An 11,365-nucleotide genomic window follows, 5' to 3' on the forward strand; every position below is an offset into this window, starting at 1 on the left:
AGTCAGTGGAAAAATCCGATACTTCAGACTTTTGTCTACCTTCCAAATAAATCAAGTGGCATATTTTCTGTATTAAAGTGCTCTCTGAAAATGTACACAAGTGAGACATAAAATTATTACAAAATATGTTAATGTCTTTTTGTGGTACAATGGAGACTGGACATAGTTCTTCTGATTGAATTACTTGATTCTTTCACTCTCCAAGATGGTCCAAGAACGACTTGTTTTATTCTGTTTCAGCTACTTTTAGAGTTGTGAAAACTGAACAATACTTACCAGATTTCTCTGAATGTGCATATTGGCAACATAAATACACTGTGTAACCATGTTGGTAAGCGAGTGCAATGCCTGGCGTTATAAAAGACCGGATGCAAATTGCCTCCCTACTGGAGGCAGGAGTGAGGGCATCTGTCTACAGGTGTAGTGTGCAAGTCATTGTATTGACCATGGTGGAGGGTTCCTTGTACCACTGATAGTCGTTTCCTTTTTGTTCCATTCGCACATGGAGTGAAGGAAAAACGACTGTCTGTATGCTTTCGTACGAACCGTGATGGCTGGTGTATTTGTGCCACTTGCGTGAGGTATATGTTGATGGTGGTAGGATCTTTCTGCAGTTTGTGTCAAATACTTGTCCCTGAAACTTTCTTACCAGTATTTCACGAAAAGATCGAATTCTTCCCTCCAGAGATTCCCATCCGAATCCTTCAAGCATCTCAAGTGTTGATCGAACCTACAGGTAACTACTCTCATAGCACACCCCACCTAGGTGGTGATTCAAAACATTTGAGCAGTACTCAAGAATGGATTGCACAAGTGTTCTGTACGTGGTCTGATTTATAGATGAGCTGCACTTTTCTACAATTCCCAAAACAAATCGAAGTCAACCATTCGCCTACCTTCTACCATCCTTATGTGCTCGTTCCATTTCATGTCGCTTTTCATCGTTACGTCTAGGTATTTAATCGACATGAATGCTTCAAGCAACATACTACTAACACTTTATTTCAAAATTGGAGAATTGTTTTGGCTCTGAGCACTATGGGACTCAACATCTTACGTCATAAGTCCCCTAGAACTTAGAACTACTCAAACCTAACTAACCTAAGGACATCACACACACCCATGCCCGAGGCAGGATTCGAACCTGCGACCGTAGCAGTCCCGCGGTTCCGGACTGCAGCGCCAGAACCGCTAGACCACCGCGGCGGGCGGAGAATTGTTTTGCTACTCATCTGTGTTACTTACATTTTCCCGTGAAGTCTGTGAGACAGAGGCCTGGTAGCAAAGTAGCGCACTGAGTCTTTATCAGAGTGTAACTGCTCCAGTATCTCAGCATCGCAGCCCTGTCACTACTTTCACTTGAGGATTATCTACAGCTGGCGCCATCTCTATACCCCCAGTCGCCATCTTCTTCTGTCTTGACTTTCCTCATCATTCATATTCCTTGTTTCCATTGGCTCCTCCACATCATTTAACCAGTTGTTCCTTGAGCAACCCCTTTTCTTCGGCTGGGATGGTATCCATAGTACTATCCTGTCTTAATACAGCCTACTCACATGACCATACCACATGAGCCGTTTTTGTTGGTTGTCGTCACAGATATCCTTACACATTTTGATCTTGTGATTCTTGAACAGAGTATTCAGTGTTACTAACTGAAATTTATTGTAGAACTCAATTAGTCTTCCTCCTCGCTCATTTCTAGTACCAAGCCCGTACTCTCCCATAACCCTTTCTTCTGCTCCTTCCCCTGCAGTCACATTCCATTCCTCCAGGACCATTAGAGTTTGGTCTCTACATCTACATTTATACTCCGCAAGCCACCCAACGGTGTGTGGCGGAGGACACTTTACGTGCCACTGCATTACCTCCCTTTCCTGTTCCAGTCACCTATGGTTCACAGGAAGAACGACTGCCGGAAAGCCTCCTTGCGCGCTCGAATCTCTCTGATTTTACATTCGTGATCTCCTCGGGACGTATAAGTAGGGGAAAGCAATATATTCGATGCCTCATCCAGAAACTCACCCTCTCGAAACCTGGACCGCGATGCACTGCGCCTCTCTTGCAGATTCTGCCACTTGAGTTTGCTAAACATCTCCGTAACGCTATCACGCTCACCAAATAACCCTGTGACGAAACGCGCCGCTCTTCTTTGGATCTCCCTTTAAGTACTGAGATTGCCATTCGGTACCCTCATATATATTCTCTATCTCTCCATCTTCTAATTGCTACGTTAACATGTGCACCAGAACTATTGTTGACGGTGTTGCTTTGCTGTCAATTCTGATGATAACAGTCCTATCACTAAACCGTTAACGACAGTTCAGTCTGCTCTACCTTCCTATTCATATCGAATTCTACTCCAGTTATACCATTTTCTGCTGCTGTTAATTTTTCCATATACTCATTTAGCCAGAAATCCTTGTCTTCTTTCCATTTAACTTCACTGACCCTCACCATATCTAGATTGAGTTTTAGCATTTCCCTTTTCAGATTTTCTAGCTTTCCTACCACATTCAAGCGTCTTAAATTCCACGCCCCGAGTCGTAGAACGTTATCCTTTCATTGATTATTCAATCTTTTTCTCATGGTCACCTCCTCTCTTGGCAGTTCCGTCCCAGAGATGCGAATGGGGGACTATTCTGGAATCTTTTGTCAATGGAGACGTCATCATGACACTTTTTCAATTACAGGCCACATGTTCTGTGTATACACGTTATGTGTCTTTAATGCAGTGGTTTCCATTGCCTTCTGCATCCTTATGCCGTTGACCACTGCTGATTCTTCTCCCATAGGGGTATTTTCCTACCCCAAGTGCAAGAGAATGCGCTGAACCGCTGTCCGCTCCTCTGTCCTCTTACACAAGGCCGTTGCTAGAACGATGGTGACTTTTTATACAGAAAATTTCGACGCCATTGCTCGTGATTTTTATTCTAAATTTAACGGATAGCGAGTTTCGAACCCGGGATCCATGATATTTTGAGTATTAGTCAATGACGCTATCCTGTAGACCAAGGGTACGCTGTATGAATTAAGAGCAGAAAATACATTCTTTAACTATAAAGACGTACTTTAATTTATATCGTACAAGCAGACAAGACGGCTGAAATCAATTACTGATTATCCAGTCTCGAAGCAAAAGAACACTTTAAAAATTCAGTATGTTAGAATTTAAGGGAGGGAGGTTGTGGACTTTACCAGTATGTAGGGGAATGTACAATTTATATCCCCTACAGTCTCTGGAGTAATAGTGATCAGAAGAGATCGCAACGTGCTGGCCAACCTGAGGTAACAATGTGTAAGTTTGACAGTCTAAGGGAAGATAGTATTAAATATTTATACTAACAGCAATTGACAAAGAAATTGGAGAGTGCAGAGAGACCAGTAGAACAGCAGTATGACCATATAAAGAAGGTCGTGCCTGCAGAAGAAGCCCTTGAAGAACATGAAAAGAAGAAGAAATCAGTTTGGTGGAATTTAAAATTAGCAGAGACGACTGAAAGGGAAACGAAATTTGTTTGACGTACTTCAGTGTGGATGACAAAGTAGAGATAGATACAGGTCTCTAAATAGGGCATTAAATAGGGATAATTGGCGGGGTTCGTAGTGCTGAGGCATGGCGAACAATCAAGTCAGTGCTAGTGTTAACTAGGGACACATCATAATAATATTACTCATGGTCAGCGGGCAAACTATTTTGAGGATTTATTCCGGGAATTTCGGCCTGAATTTCCACGTAGATGTGACGTGAAGATGGAACAGGAGTTACGGCCTTTAGATATAAAAAGTCTTGAACATGCTGTGAGCAGCTGTAAGATGAAGGCACGAGGATAGAGATCAACACATCCAGAGCTGGTGAAGATTGGAGCAATGAAAATGCTAAAGGTGCTATTTGAAAGAGTACTGACAGAGAAGGTGTTCCATCGGAATGGGAAACATGTCACATTAGACCGGTGCATAAGAAAGGGTCACGTAATAACACAAATAATTATAGGTGATTGGCAGTGATCCCTTTCACGGAAGACTGTACTCGCAGGTACTGAAAGATCTGGCAGAGAAAGAAACGGGCCACATGTAACAAGAAGAGCAAGCAGGATTCCGAGCTGGAAGGTCGGTAATGAACAGCATCTTTACAATGAAATTACTATGTGAAAAACGTACAGAGTTTGGACTGGAGACCGCGTGTTGCATTGATTGACCCAGAAACAGCCTATTATAATGTATCCACCAACAATCTGAGGGAAAAGTTGAAGAAGACGCAATTTGGTCAAAGATTGTTAAGGGCTGTTGTGAAATTATACCAAAATAATGCAACGAGAGTAAGTATTGAGAATAGCTGGACAGAAGAATTCGAGGTGAATGAGAGTCTTTGGCAGCGATGTAGGTTGTCACCTACCCGCTTTAAACAATATCTAGATGCTGTATCGCAAACTTGGCATACAAAATGCCTGGTTATGGGGATGGCAGTAGAGGACAACAAGATATTTAGCCTATGTTTTCCAGATGATCAGATTGTACTAGATGAAGATTATCTGAGCTATATGATAAGTTTAAGGATAAATATAATAGAGGAATATAATAAGATTGTCCTGAAGTTGAACATGAAGAAGTGTGCGTCCTTCGCCGTTGGAACGGGAAAAATAAGTAATTTGGAGGTAGATGGAGAAGTAAGTGTAGGTGTAGGAAAGAGAAAATATCTTGGGGTATAAGGCTGTTTAATAAACAGAGCACAAGTAATGATGAAATCACTCGTTGGATCAATAAAGGAGGAGTTATGAAAAGGGTAATGAACTCTGTTTTGTGGAACTAAAAGATAAGAAGAGCAACGAGGAAGAGAATGTATAGTATTACAGCGCAGAGTGTAGTTTTGTACAGCGTGGAAGCTTGGGACGTCATCTGGGGAAAAATTGTTTGTAACTTAGACGGATTACTTAAGATGAATCTCAGGCTGTAGTCGGATGGATAGGAAAAAATTATATGAGGGAAGATTTCAGTTAGACTACATAATGGTCAGGCAGAGACACACTGAACTTTAAGGCGTACCCAGGAACAGATGTAGACTGAGATCACAATTTAGTAATAGTGAATTGTAGACTGAAATTCAAGAGATTACTCAGGAAGAACCAATGCAGGAGCAAGTGGGACACAGAAGTATTAAGGAATGAAGAAATTCGCTTGAAGTTCTGAGGCTGTAGATAAGGCGATATTTAGTAGCTAGTAGGCAGTTCCGTTGAAAAGGAATGGGCATCTCTGCAAAGGCCTGTCGCAGAAACTGGAAAGAAAAACATAGGTAAAACTAAGTTAACTGCCAAGAAACAATGGGTAACAGAAAAAATACTTCAGATGACCGACAAAAGAAGGAAGTACATAAATGTTAAGTTAAATTCCGGAACACGGAAATAAAAGTACAAAAACAAGGTAACATTAACAGTGCACTGAGAATTCCACTGTTAAATGAGGAGGAGAGAGAAGATAGATGGAAAGAGTATATTGAAAGCCTCTGTGAGGCGAAGAACTTGTCTTATGACCTGACAGAAGAAGAAACAAGAGTCGACAGGGAACAGATGAGAGATCCAGTACTAGAATCAGAATTTAATAGAGCTTTGGAAGACTTAAGATCAAATAAGGAGGAAGGCATACATCTGCATGTAGAATGTATGAGCCTGGCGATATACCGTCTATCTTTCGGGAAAACATCATCCACGTAATTACGAAGATAGGAAGAACCGACAAGTCCGAGAATTATCACACAACTATCTTAACAGCTCATGCATCCAATTTGCTGACCGAATAAGACACACACGAATGGAAAATGAAACTGATGATTTGTTAGTTGGCGATCATTTGGGCTTTAGGAAAGGTAGAGACATCAGATAGGCAGTTCTGACGTTGCGATTTATAATAAAAACAAGACTGAAGAAAAGTCGAGACAAGTTCACTGGATCTGTCAACCTGATAAAAGCGTTCGACAATGTAAATTGGTACAAGATGTTCGAAATTCTGAGAAAATTTGGGGTAAGCCATAGGGAAAGTCACGTAATATACAAAGTGTAATAGAGTCATGAGGGAACAATAAGACTGGAAGAGCAAGAACGAAGTGCTCGGCTTAAAAAGGGAGTGAGACAGGAATGTAGTTTTACGCCCCTACTGTTCAATCTGTAAATCAAAGAAACAATGACGGAAAGAAAAGGAAGTTTTAAGAGTGGGATTAAAATTCAGAGTGAAAGGATATCAATGGTAAGATTCACGGACGACATTGCTGTCTTCGGTGAATGTGAAGAAGAATTGCAAACTGTACTGAATAAAATGAAAACTCTAATCAATATAGAGTATTGATTAAGAGCAAATGAAAGAATGACTAAAGTAACTCGTACTAAAGTAGCAGAAATGAGAGTAGCGAGAAACTTAAGATCAGAATTGTGGGTCACGAATTAGACAAATCGATTAATTCTACTATGTAGGCAGCAAAATTACACATGACGGACGGAATAAGAAGGACATAAAAAGCACACTTTAATTGGCTAAAAGGACATTCCTGGCTAGGAGAAGTCTACAAATATCATACAAAGGCCTCAACTTGAGGAAGAAGTTTCTGAGAATGTACCTTCGGAGCACAGTGGTGTGTGGTAGTGAAAAATGAACTGTGGGAAAACTGGTACAGAAGAGAATGGAAGATCTGGTGCAACAGAAGAATGTTGAAAGTTAGGTGTATTGATAAGGTAAGAAACGAGGATGTTCTCCACAGAATCGTCGAGGAAAGTAATATATGAAAAACAGTGACAAGAAGAAGGGGCAGGGTGATAGGGTATCTGTTAAGGCATCAGGAAATAACTGGCATCACATTAGCGGGAACTGTAGAGAGTAAAAACTGTAGAGGAAGACAGTGTTGGGAACATGTCCAGCAAATAATTGAGGATGTAGATTGCAATTACTACTTTGAGACAAAAATATTGGCAGATCTCACCAATCCAGTCAGAAGACTGACAATTAAAAAAGTGGTAAGGCTCCTATAACTCCAAGAACCTTTTGCCATTCTCATTCGTAACATCCTACTCATGCATCCCAACCAGTTTGCGGTCCCTGTCTTTGCCTACTCTGCTATTAAAATCTACTGCCAGTATCACCCACGTCACTGATTAATATGCTTTCTCTCATCACATTTCAAAAGCTTTTCTCATTGTCTATATCAGTCTTGGGTCACGTCCTCAAAAGAAAAATCCTGAATTCCCACTGACTGGATCGCGGTTAGAAGCCTGGTCCTGGTAGGTTTGGTAAGCTCACAACCTGAGAACTAAATCTCACTACGCTGTTCTACTTCCAAATCGGTGTGTGCAAAATAAACACGACGCGGTCAGGCGAGCTGTGTCCAAGACCTCTCATAGTGGGGCGTCACATTTGTTACGTGTTTCACAGTTAAGCCCTGCATGTGTGCCCATGGTGTAGTATTCTGAATCGCTCTAAATGACGCCTTACGTTTCGCATCTGTCTGTATCTGCTGCATTGCAGTACCATGCAAATAAGACAAGACTAGATACCGGCAGTCTGGATCGTATTGCGTAATAGCACTGTTTGATTGTCGCTTTGTGCAGACAAGCAGTGTGGATTACGAGGCCTCCTCCAGTGCGTCGCGGGCAGCGGACACGCAGCTGGAAGGGGAGACCATTAGGACAAACCCGGAGACTGTTCCAGGGACCGCCCAGCCGCGCCGCAGCCAGCTGAGGCAGACACGCGAGCGACCGGCAGCTGTCAACCAGATTACGGTACTTCCAAAGCACCCCAAGGCTTCCGCCAAGTACAAAACGATACGCTGACATAGTACTACACTACTGGCCATTAAAATTGTTACACCAAGAAGAAATGCAGATGATACACGGGTATTCATTGGACAAATATATTACACTAGATCTGACATTTGATTACATTTTCACGCAGCTTGGGTGCATAGATCCTGAGAAATCAGTACCCAGGACAACCACCTCTAGCCGTAATAACGGCCTTCATACGCCTGGGCATTGAGTCAAACTCAGCTTGGATGGCGTGTACAGGTACAGCTGCCCATGCAGCTTCAACACGATACCACAGTTCATCAAGAGTAGTGACTGGCGTATTGTGACGAGCCAGTTGTTCGCCCACCATTGACCAGACGTTTTCAGTTGGTGAGAGATCTGGAGAATGTGCTGGCCAGGGCAGCAGTCGAACATCTTCTGTGTCCAGAAAGGCCCGCACAGGACCTGCAACATGCCGTCGTGCATTATCCTGCTGAAATATAGGGTTTCGCAGGGATCGAATGAAGGATAGAGCCACGGGTAGTAACGTATCTGAAATGTAACGTCCACTGTTCAAAGTAGTGGCAATGCGAGCAAGAGGTGACCAGGACATGTAACCAATGGCAGCCCGTACCATCACAGCGTGTGATACGCCAGTATGGCGATGACAAATGCACGTTTCCAATGTTCGTTCACCACGATGTCGCCAAACCCGGATGCGACCATCGTGATGCTGTAAACAGAACCTGGATTCATCAGAAAAAATGACGTTTTGCCATTCGTGCACATAGGTTCGTCGTTGAGTACACCATCGCAGGCGCTCCTATCTGTGATGCAGCGTCAAGGTTAACCACAGCCATGGTATCCGAGCTGATAGTCCATGCTGCTTCAAACGTCGTCGAACTGTTCGTGCAGATGATTGTTGTCTTGCAAACGTCCCCATCTGTTGACTCAGGGATCGAGACGTGGCTGCACGATCCGTTACAGCAGTGCGGATAAGATATCTGTCATCTCGACTGCTAGTGATACGAGGCCGTTGGGATCCAGCACGGCGTTCCGTATTACCCAACTGAACCCACCGATTCCATATTCTGCTGACAGTCATTGGATTTCGACGAACGCGAGCACCAATGTCGCGATACGATAAATTGCAATCGCGATAGGCTACAATCCGACCTTAATCAAAATCGGAAACGTGACAGTACGCATTTCTCTTCCTTACACGGGGAATCACAACAACGTTTCACTACGCAACGCCGGTCAACTGCTGTTTGTGTATGAGAAATCGGTTGGAAACTTTCCTCATGTCAGCACGTTGAAGGTGTCGCCACCGGCGCCAACCTTGTGTGAATGCTCTGAAAAGCCAATGACTTGCGTATCACAGCATCTTCTTCCTGTCGCTTAAATTTCGCGACTGTAGCACGTCATCTGCGTGGTGTAGCAATTTTAATGGCCAGTAGTGTATTAAAAGAAAAACGTGACAAAAATCTGTTTTCCACGCAGCTACAATTATTGAATTGTCACTTCTGCTACAGCATACGGACGCCATATTCGCTTCATCGGCCTCTCAGTGAGGATACATCGCAGTGCCTTGCATCATAAATTAAGTACCTGTCACCCCATCATAGTCGAGCTACAAGGCCTCACTCATATATCATCCTTGTACCCTTACTATGATCAGCCACAAAACATACATATTTGTACACTCCTTATCTGTCGCCAACGCATGCTTCTGAAAGAAGCTACCCTGCTGCCTGCTCAGAATTAAACGCACTGTTGCTTTTAATAACAAGCTGGAACACTTCCTTCCATCACCCTCGTAGAGTTTCCCCAAGTATTCTGAGATTTTACCCAAATACTCTGATGGACAATAAACACTGCATTCGCCTACGATGTCGAATTGTTCACGTACAGCTGCGTGCAGAAATACAACGACGGAAAATAAATCGCATCAACAATGAATGATTAAGGTAGAGGGATGGCTAGAGGACACATGTAAAGATGTAGAGGCTTATCTCACTAGGGGTAACATAGATACTGCCTACAGGAAAATTAAAGAGACCTTTCGAGAAAAGAGAGCCATTTGTATGAATATCAAGAACTCAGTTGGAAACCCAGTTCTAAACAAAGAAGGGAAAGCTGAAAGGTGGAAGGCATATATAGAGGGTCTATACAAGGGCGATGTACTTGAGGACAATATTATGGAAATGGAAAAGACTGTAGATGAAGATGAAATGGGAGATACGATACTGCGTGAAGAGTTTGACAGAGCACTGAAAGAGCTGAGTCGAAACAACCCCCCGGGAGTAGACAACATTCGATTACAACTACTGACAGCCTTGGGAGAACCAGTCCTGACAAAACTCTACCATCTGGTGAGCAAGATGTACGAGACAGGCGAAATAACCTCAGACTTCAAGAAGAATATAATAATTCCAATCCCAAAGAAACCAGGTGTTGACAGATGTGAAAATTACCGAACTATCAGTTTAAGTCACGGCTGCAAAATACTAACGCGAATTCTTTACAGACGAATGGAAAAACTGGTAGAAGCCGACCTCGGGGAAGATCAGTTTGGATTCCGTAGAAATATTGGAACACGTGAGGCAATACTGACCTTACGATTTATCTTAGAAGAAAGATTAAGGAAAGGGAAACCTACTATTCTAGCATTTGTAGACTTAGAGAAAGCTTTTGACAATGTTGACTGGAATACTCTCTTTCAAATTCTAAAGGTAGCAGGGGTAAAAAATAGGAAGCGAAAGGCTATTTACAATTTGTACAGAAACCAGATGGCAGTTATAAGAGTCGAGGGACATGAAAGGGAAGCAGTGGTTTGGAAGGAAAAGAGAGACAGGGTTGTAGCCTCTCCCCGATGTTAATCAATCTTTATATTGAGCAAGCAGTAAGGGAAACACAAGAAAATTTCAGAGTAGATATTAAAATCCATGGAGAAGAAATAAAAACTTTTAGGTTCGCCGATGACATTGTAATTCTGTCAGAGACAGCAAAGGACTTGGAAGAGCAGTTGAACGGAATGGACAGTGTGTTGAAACAAGGATATAAGATGAACGTAAACAAAAGCAAAACGAGGATGATGGAATGTAGTCGAATTAAGTCGGGTGATGGTGAGAGAATTAGATTAGGAAATGAGACACTTAAAGTAGTGAAGGAGTTTTGCTATTTGGGGAGCAATATAACTGATGATGCTCGAAGTAGAGAGGATATAAAATGTAGACTGGCAAGGAAAGCGTTTCTGAAGAAAAGAAATCTGTTAACGTCAAGAATAGATTTAACTGTCAGGAAGTCGTTTTTGAAAGTATTTGTATAGAGTCTAGGCATTATGGAAGTGAAACATGGACGATATATAGTTTTGGCAAGAAGAGAATAGAAGCTTTAGAAATGTGGTGCTACAGAAGAATGTTGAAGATTAGATGGGTAGATCACATAACTAATGAGGAGGTATTGAGTAGAAGAGGAGTTGTGGCACAACTTGACAAGAAGAAGGGACCGGGTCGTAGGACTTGTTCTGAGGCATCAAGGGATCACAAATTTATCATTGGAGGGCCGCGTGGACGGTATAAATCGTAGAGGGAGAC

Source organism: Schistocerca cancellata, chromosome 9, assembly GCF_023864275.1.
Source record: "Schistocerca cancellata isolate TAMUIC-IGC-003103 chromosome 9, iqSchCanc2.1, whole genome shotgun sequence".
Classification (NCBI taxonomy): Eukaryota; Metazoa; Arthropoda; class Insecta; order Orthoptera; family Acrididae; genus Schistocerca; species Schistocerca cancellata.